At 43.7% G+C, this 9,672-nt stretch overlaps 1 pseudogene; it reads right to left on the bottom strand.

The window, feature by feature from the left end:
• Nucleotides 1-1,885: 1,885 nt before the first annotated feature.
• Nucleotides 1,886-2,437, bottom strand: LOC148596324 (cyclin-dependent kinase inhibitor 1-like; annotated as a pseudogene).
• Between the last annotated feature and the right edge of the window lie 7,235 nt (nt 2,438-9,672).

The following is a 9,672-nucleotide window of genomic DNA, read 5'->3' as shown; positions in this document are numbered from 1 at the left end:
GGTGTGGAGGAAGTGCTGCTTGAAAACTAACCAGCTCTCTTGGGCCCCCCTGCCTTCTAGAACAGTAGCGCATGGGATTCTACCGAGGAGGACGACATCCTGCTGGCACGAGAGCGTGGTTTTTCGGGTCACGATGTGGAGACCTTGACAAAATTTTTAGCGGCAGCCGGCTTACAGATTGCTCTGGAAAAGGTGCAGCAGACAGCGCCCTGGAAATATCTTGGGTGAGTAATTACTGATAGCATTATTACGCCACAAAAGACGACCCTCACCACGTCATTGCGGACTCTCACTAACAGGCTGCCCAGAGAGGTTGTGGAGTCTCCTTCTCTGGAGATCTTCAAAACCCGCTTGGATGCAGTCCTGTGCCACGTGCTTTAGGTGTCCCTGCGTATGCAGGGGGGTTGGACTAGATGATCTCTAGAGGTCCCTTCCAACCCTAAGCATTCTATGATTCTATGATTCTATGATTCAGACCCTCATGGGGGACCTTCAGTGGGTGCGTCCCCTACTGGGCTTCACTAATCAGGACCTTGCACCCTTACGACCGCTGCTAAAAGGAACCGATGCAGCAAAATCAATCACGCTTTCACCCGAGCGAGAGCAGTGCACACGCCATCTGGGATACCTCATCTCCGCCCGGTGCGCAGAAAGGAGGCGACTTGATCTCCCAATAAGACTTATGGTTCTTTCCATCCAGGATACAGTGTGTGCCATCGTCATGCAATGGCAAAAGAAAAAGAGGGGAGACTACATCGCTATTCTGGAATGGGTGTTTCTATCCATGCAGCCAAAAAGAGTATCCAAACCTGGATGGAGGCACTCAGCAAAGCAACTAGGAAAGCACGGTCCAGGAGGCCTGCTCAATTCGCCTCATTGGGTGGCAAAAATATGGGGCTCGATGCGAGGGCATTCTTGCTGGCTTTGAAGTTGGCATCCTGGCTGCAGGATTTCGTCACTTTACTGTTATGCTTCGCGGGCGCCGCAGCCATGGTGGCCGCCACCGCTGGCTGCCCTACATGCTGTGTGACCAAGGCAGTGCTGTCTGCAGCCATCCTGCTTGCCTTGGTGCACTCGGCGTTGGCGTTGGGTGCGGGCAACGCCGACGCCGGCTGCCCGCCCGTTGCGGCAGAGCCTGAGGTGCTGCCACCACCGCCGCCAGCTGCGGCCTCCGCGCCGCCCATGCAGGGGCAAGAGCAGCTGCGCTGCTGCGGGATCACTCAGTCGAGCGCTTTGTTCTTCAGCGGTATGCTCTTCTCGTTCTCCTCACCAGGGCCGGGGCTGGGAACGATCCATGAGGACAAGGCCATGCTGATGATTTCGGGTCTGTAGAGGGGGCAGCTGTTGTCTGGAGAAAGCGTTTCCTTCTGGACGTCGCCTCCAGGTAGGAGCGAGCCGCCCCTCGGCCGGCTGTGCACCAGCACCGTCGGCGCCATCTTTTTAATGTGGTCCGACTTGGCGCTTTCCGCGTCGACCACCTTCGCCGACAGGTTGAGCGGTTTGTCCACGACGTCTTTGGTTGGCACCTGCTTCTCCAGGCTCTCCTTCCGCTCGGGGCCGCTTTCTGCAGGCACGGCGCAGCTGGCGGTGCCGCCCCCCCCGCCTCGCTTGCCTTGGGCAGCTTCCCGTTGGGCAGCCGGGATGGCGGGAACTCGCCCAGCAGTTTTTAAGGCTAGTCATCTCCCATCCAAATGATTCCAGTTGATTCCAATGACCCCATTCCAATGAAAGTTTTTGTGTGCCCAGAAAACTTTTCATCACTGCTGCAGTATTTTTCTGAGTGATAGCCCTAAGTGTCCACAGCTTGTGCACGTGGTTTTGAGTGTCGAGGCAACTTGGCAGATGTCTCTGACCTCCCCAGTGCAGAACAATCCTACGCTCACATTCAAGGAGTTGACTTCTTTGCAGCAGCTTGCATATTCATTTTGACTCACTTCTTTGCTGAGTAGTAATCTGCTTTCATTTCTCCCTTGTTTTTTCCCACTTCTTTTGCAGAAATTGGGGTTTCAGGACTATTCACTTTAGAAAGAAGACCTGTCAGAGATGTCTGTCTTCGTTTTTTTCCTTTCTGGGCTCCTCTTGACCCCTGTTTTCTTTGAAGCTTTGGATTTCTCAGTATCACCTGGGCAAAGTGCTGAATCTTGTCCTCCCTGCCCAGGGGCAAGTTCAAGTGCTGCAGGGGTCTCCGAGTGTCTCCCACCACACAGCTGTGGTAGAAAGCAGGCACCTGGTGGCCCTCCACCTCTTCCCACTGCAGGAGCCCCTCAGCTGGCATGTCCTGAAGGAAACTGAAGTTCCACTTCTGCCGGGCTCCCTCGATGCTGCTGCGCAGCATGTGCTAGAAATCCTGCTGCAGCTGCTCGTGGTCTACAGGGCCAAAGAGGTTCCTCCGGGCGTGGGTTGTTTTCCCTGGCTTCCACTCCATCTTTTCACCCTTCTGCTGCTCCAGAAAGCGTATACAGCAGCACTTCCATGAGCGGGTTGCGGCTGCCACGCCGCTGCCCGAGGCCTGACTGCAAATCGGGGAAGCTCCAGGGAATTCTGGGGCAGCGGCAGCAAGAGCCCACAAAATCTTAGACACCCTGTCCTGATGGGTAATTAAACAAGCAAATGTCACCACTCAGGTCCTCCCTAATCTTGCACTGGTTTTATCAGAGGTGCAACACGTGGTGCTACAAAATAGGGCGGCTATTGACTTTCTGCTACTGGCCCATGGACATGGATGTGAGGACTTTGAAGGGATGTGCTGCATGGATCTACAAGACCACTCTAAGGCAATCCACCAGCAGATTCAGCAGCTGATGGAGCACACCCAGAAAATACAAAAGGACGTGGGTTTCTTTGGACTGGATAGGTTAACAGATCTGTTGGGTATTGGTGGGTGGCTCAAATCTTTGTTTAAGACGGGATTAACACTTTTGATTGTTATGCTTTTTGTCCTATGCTTTTTTAGCTATGCTTTCACATGCGCTAAATGAATGTTATCCTCTGCTACCAATCAGGCCTGGCTGGTGCAAAAGAAAAAAGGGGGAATTATAGAGGAATGGTTAGGGAGCCGCGGACATGGCTGCGCAGCAGGCCTGCTCAATCCGGGCTTTCAGGCTTCAGTGGAAGAACAAAGGGACTGCTAACTAAGGGATAAGGAAGTAGACCAAGGTCAGAGGGAATAAAGAGCTGTTGAACTAAAAGGCTGAGCTAAACAAGTAAGGGGGGGAGTAAGGGTCTTAGTTACATCATTGTCTACCAATTAGGAGCCTGTGTAGTTACATCACTAACTGCCAGAGTCATATAAATGTACTGCATGCAAGCTAATAAACGAGGAATATCTTTTAACTCACTTTTGAGTGTGCGTCTTGACTCTGGCTGACCTCCTACAAGGGTGCCCAATAGCCGCTGCAGATCATTCAAGGTGTGAACCTTTTGGAGCATCACAACCTTTTGGGGCATTATTGTCTGTTCCGCTATGTGCCATCCAAGATGAAGCCATGGGAGTGCAGTCTGTATTTTTTCCAGGGCTACAACAAGATCCACTGCTGTCACTGCCTCAGTCACACATGCCACTGCCGCTCGATTCTCCTTGACTGTTGATGAGGCAATTAAAATACCATCCATGTAGTGCTAAATCAACATCACCAGGTGAGCGTTTCGGGCAGGCGCTAAGGCTCGGGCCTTACGAACCACTGGCAAATCATGCGACTGTTGCACATTCCTTGTGGCAGCACCATCCAATGGTACCTCTGATGCAGTTCGGTAGCATTTAAAGATGGTACTAAAAAGGCAAATCTTGGCGCATTTGAGTCTGCTCATGGAACCTCCCCTTCTTTATTTATAAAGAAGGTTTGTTTCAAGGCACAGTCTATTAAACATCAAATTGTTTTTAACAAGCATAGGTTACAAATTAAAAGGCAAAGATTAACAAACATATCAAGCTTATCTGCAATATTCTCTTAATCCACATGGCTAATTCTGAATTCCCAAAAAGATTCCCAAAAATATTTTTGTTATGCGGTTCCATAGCATTGATGGAAGGCACAGAAAATGCAAAATGAGGCGCATCTTGCTGATATTTACCGAAGGCTGTCGTTTACCAGCCTCCAGAACAACCCTAAGGGCACGGAGAGTACCTAAGTGCCTTAACTTGCTGCAAGCCTTCAGCAGAAATTCCTGCTTGTGCTGTTGTAGCACTATGATCACTGTCATTAGCGCGTCCACAGTAGCAGTCCATAAAGGAGCCTTTTTTTGGCAGCCGCTGGTTTTCCTCCTGCGCTCAAGCAAGCTGTCTCATTTTCGACTCCCACATTGTATATTGCATATCAATCATATTCAGGTGGAACAAAGTTTTAAAGTAATGGGGAGTAAATACAGATGTGTCGCAAATAGATTGTATAAGGTGAGTGGTATATATATATAAGGTGGATGTATACGATGGCGGAGCGCCAAGGCCATGATCCATCACCGTGCACCGTATCTCCTTAATAAGATTATACAACAAACCTTCCCAATGCAGATTCTGGTCCGGTGCATAGGTAACGGGGAAGGCTTTCAGCATCCCCACATCCCCTGCCGGTTGCGCTCTTCGTTTTACTGAAGTCCAATTATCATGCGGATCTGAGGGGTATAAATCTGGCAGTTTCTCAGGGTCAATAGAACCCAGGTCAAAGGGATTATCGTCCAAATCATCAGGCAGTGGTACCGCCCAGGCTTTTGCAGCGGGTTCCGTTTTCTGACCCCCTCAACACGATTGAGGCAATGAAGGCGCGGTGGGGCTGTCAGGGGACCCGACCCCATCATTTGTGTTCAACTGTGAGCCACTGTGAGATTTTAACATTTCAAGTACAACTTGCCATTGTGGCAAGAGGCCAGCAACAGCCTTATCGCCATGCATAGCACTGTCCCATAGTATCACCCCGACTTTGTCCCATGTTGGTGGATCGTATACAGTATGGGTATTAAGATGTTGCTCGTGCTCTTGAGCCCATACCAAAAAGCGTTTCAGATCACTCTCTTCTGAAGTCCATCTTTCTCTGTGGAGAATGTGCTGAAGCACCTCTACCACATTCTTCTGCTCCTGTGTGATGGAATTCCCCATCGTTCTTGGCCGCTCACCTCCAATACCGAAGCCAGGTGAGAGCGTGGACTTCCTTCCAGTCTTCCGTCCAGTCGAGCGCCGTTACTCCACTGCACAACGATCGCATCCATCGTATTCTGTAGCCTCACCTAGTGAGCGCCATTTGTGGGCATGAGGAGGAGCAGAGTCTCAAGGCAGTGAGCAAGAAGACGTTTATTAAAGCATCAGCATACATACTTATAGTAAATTATCCGAATATAGTACCTTATTTGTCTACAAGTGTGAAAAGCACAGCCAATGACCTAAAGGATTACATCAACTCCTAGAAGCAGTCATACAGTTACTCTTTTGTTCTTGGTGACAGAGCACCTGCACTGCCATTCTTGAAGTTTGTTACTCTACTAACAAGACAACCCCTACTATTGTTCTCAAAGCAGGCTTCCACAAGAATTGTCCCCTGAAAACCAAAATTGGAAAAACAATAAAAATAATCCCATCCAATGAAATTTATTTACTTTTTGTGTGAGGAATCTACACCCTGGCCACCAGCTGAAAAGTAAGCCTGGAATTCGAAGGACGATTATTGGGGTAAGGAACTGAATTAGGATACCCAGACAATATGCTGATCCATTTCCCATTCCCTAGTGTGATCTAGTTTGTTCCCATCCAGTGAGTAAACTGTAAGAGTCACGCAGCCTTAATGATCGTTGAAATGACAAATACGCATATATATACATATATATATACACGCACATATATAAAGTCCCTAATTAAAGATTTTGATGATTATTAATGGCATTTCAAAGAACAATTCAGGGAAAAACAAACATAAAAAGCACACACACACAAAAACAAAATCCAGCTGGCTGCCTGAAGGGTACAGATTTAGAGAAACAACAAACCACAAAGGAAATATATCTCATATAGTAGTCAACTAAGTTTCAATATTCCCAATTAATTGTTGACTACAGCAGAGAAACATTAAGCATTCTATCACCTGAAGAGAAAGAGGCATTCTGTCACTTTTTGAACCATATATACAAGGAAAGATATGTGAACCAAATATAGGAAGACTATTTAGCTTAAACTGAGTCAGTTTATTTTTTTTTTCTGACTGGTTAGGAAGCCTCAGTGATATCCATAAATCCATACTGTATTTTGAAACTGAATTATCCCTAAAGTAGGGATGATTTACCAAAAAAATACTTAAGCTACTTTAGGCCCCCCAGGCAACAGCTCGAGCTCCATGAGCACTGTCCTGACTCCATTAATCTTAGAGACATTTGGCACCAGTACCCACATAATACACAGGTAAGTGCATACAAACCATGTTTGTCTTTGTGTTAGGGAGTACTGGGCTTCATTCGGGAAGAAACCTACCCTCATGGGCTATCACCTGTCTATCATCTACACTGTATCTATCTACACTGTAGATAAAGGCTTAGCTGGCCAGTTCTATCAGAAGATACAGGTTTGGCTTCTCCTTCCTCAAAGCTCATAGAGTCAGTGCCTGTAGTTTGTTAAAGCCTTGGGTCCAAACCCTGTGGATAGTTTGTGAGTTTGCACATGGTTTTGGTTCAGATCCCCTGAGGATGCAGGCCAGGTAGACTCAATTACTCTTCTGGTCCTGCTACCCTAGTTACTTGGTGTGAGCCCTGGGCTTCTCCTGTTGCCCCATGTTGCTCTGCACTTATGGAAATCTTCTCCTTTTTTGACATGGGGAGAGTAGAGTGCATAGACTTGAGCTTTACAGCTCCTTCCCCGGATTCCTTCCTATTATAGATTACTAAAAGCAACAGCAAGGAAAATCAGAAAAAAAAAAAAAAAAAAGTCTTCTGTTGGCTAAAGTGCTCTGCCTCTTGCTGTGTGATGATGACTTCAACACCCTGATTTATTTCTTCATAAATTTCAGTTTATTTGACTACAATTCACAACTTCACTGCACAGAGTTAAAATGTGGATGCCACTGGAAACTACAAGGAGAAACAATATTTCACCTATCAAGAAAAAGGAAACTTCTGAGCACACATTTAAACCTTAGATATAGCATGCTAAAAGTCTACTGGGGAAAGGTCTGTCAGTATGAGCTTGTAGATCAAAATGGAAGGTTCAGCTTTTCATAGCACAGCAGGTTTGGAAGTGACTTTGAAATGTATTCAGAATAGGTCACAGCTGAGCCTGGATGGGGAGAATTGTTCCTGGCTTCTAAACTTTACTTCTGATTGTTCTCATTCCTTTTTATTTAATCTTTTGCTTCCTATTTATTTACAAATAAAAACAACCATCACAAAACGTCGGATTATAAAATTAACATATTTCTGATTAATCATGTATCTTCTCAATCAGTGGTTTACTTTAACATATACTTACAATTAATCACAAAATATTTTGTCTGTTCTAAACACAGAAGTCAAGAATTTTTCACGTATTGAAATTTGAAAGATATTTCTTTTTTGTTGTTGTTGTTGCTAAGGAAACTGCATCTTTGAGCTCTATTTTTAGGCAGCTACCTAATGTTTTTATTGGTTTTAGTTTCTTTTTTATCAAGAAAAAGTTCTCACTTTAATAAAAGCAAGGCAGTTAGTATTCACTTTCCTACTTGGGTACAAATAATGGAGAAATGTGTCTAGAGAAATATGTGAAAATATTGGGGAAATTCTCACATTTGGAAAAAAGAAAAAAGAACCTATTCAGATCTAAGAATACTGAGTTGCTTTACTTGTTCAGGCTGGTGGTCTATTTAGCTTTTCAAAAATTAAAACATATCTACTTTCTGATCACTCTCTGTGTCCCTTTCTTTTATAAAAGAAAAAAAAATAGAAACTCACATTTTCCTTTTCATTCCTTTTTAGGGAAAACACGAAAATAAAATGTTTATCAGACTCATTTTTTGGATGTGAGACCTTTCTACTGCTATTCTGTCTTCTTTGCGATGAAGTGTAAAGAACTGAACTTTGCATTCTATGACCACCATTTACTTTCAGTGTGATTTTTGTAATGCATCCCTACATTTTGCAAAAGTCACAGTTTTTCTCAAGGTCTTAGTTCATAAGATATCTGGAATGTGTTAACACTGTGTTCCAAATTATTTTGTTCATGGTTTCTTAATAATATAGATATTTGATGGAGGTCACAAAATGGGCACAGTAAACCTGAAGTTTTAAATCATGCTTATTGTTTCTGAAAATGTCAAAAACAAGAAAAATATATATTTAATTTCTAGCAAAACATTTCTATTTTAGCTTTTCAGAACTCAGAAATATCACCTTAGAGTTTAAAAGACCAGAAGTTTCCATCTTGGGAGGGAAATTTCTAAGAAAACTGGAAGAACATGAAAGCAAGATTTCCTGTTACACATCCTAACTATAGGTTCACATGGTGGATGCCATAGCATAAAAGAACATAGAAAGCTTTAGTTAACAGCAATACATCTATACAGTCATATTTAACTTTTTGTGTTGTTTCGTTTTGTCTGTTTTTTTGTGTGTGCATTTTGTATTTTGATTTTTAGTAATCACTAGTGATTTTGAGAAGTAATTTATTATCATGAAAGTGAAGATGTTTTGATTGCTAATGAACTGTATTCTTATTAAGGAAAAGAGTGAGGGGTTTAATAATTTGATGAATGTTTGTAATAATAATGAGAATGAACAAGATGATTTCTTGGTAACTTGTTTCCTTGGAATTATTTCTTCAGTCAGGCTTCCTGACCTGAGAAAAAGGCTTTAAGCATAGAAAGACTCCTTGTACAAAGTTGCTAGTATCTCATTTTGAATGATAAAAGCGTGAATTTGGTTGGGAAACCTGCTGCTTGGCGAACAATGACTTGTCTAGTATCTAACTTTGGAAAATGTGTACACAGATACATTTTCTGCACGTCCTCTGATGTGCTTCAACTCTGACCTTGTGGGACTGCTGATTTAGAAGGTTATTCACTTTCTATGCCTTTCGAGTTTTCTAGCTCTCCACTAAGAGTGCCAGAATAGTTTGATTTACTCTCCGCTCTGGTTTTCAAATTGAATGCTTGCTTGTTCATCAGGAACCATCAGCTGATAGAGGAGACACTGAATATCAGGGCAATTATATCTTATCATTATGAAAAGACTTTTGTTCTTTCCATATTGGAAACAAAACTGTAGATTTTAGGGAATTTCCAACAGTATTGAACCATATGAGTTCTCTATTCTTTATAAAATGCAAATGGGTTTCAACAGTTCCTTGATTTTAGTGTGTTATTTGGCTTGGGAAATCTACTACCTGTAAAACAAAAAAGGGTATTATCTCACTTCATCATTGATTGTGTCTACACATAGATGTTCTAAACATTATTTTTTCTTGCTTTCTTATCATCCTTTTTTTGACTATCATAGGTTTATAGACAAAAAAAGTCCTAAGATTTGGCACGCTTCCAAGGAATAACATATTCTCTAAATCCCTAAATCTGTAAGTAGTAAAAAAAAAAAAAAAAAAAAAAAAAAAAAAAAAAAAAGTTTGGTAAGAGAATGTATGTAAGAGAACCACTATTTACAGTGTTCACGGTGCAGCTGGTAGCCTTTCCCAGTGCTAAAGAGAAGTCAGACCAGTGTATCCACAATTTCAGGGGC

The sequence above is a fragment of the Tinamus guttatus genome, unplaced genomic scaffold, assembly GCF_059628265.1.
Source record: "Tinamus guttatus ecotype Peru unplaced genomic scaffold, ASM5962826v1 Tinamus_guttatus_pri_ptg000012l, whole genome shotgun sequence".
Lineage (NCBI taxonomy): Eukaryota > Metazoa > Chordata > Aves > Tinamiformes > Tinamidae > Tinamus > Tinamus guttatus.
This window is presented reverse-complemented; position numbering and strand designations above follow the sequence as displayed.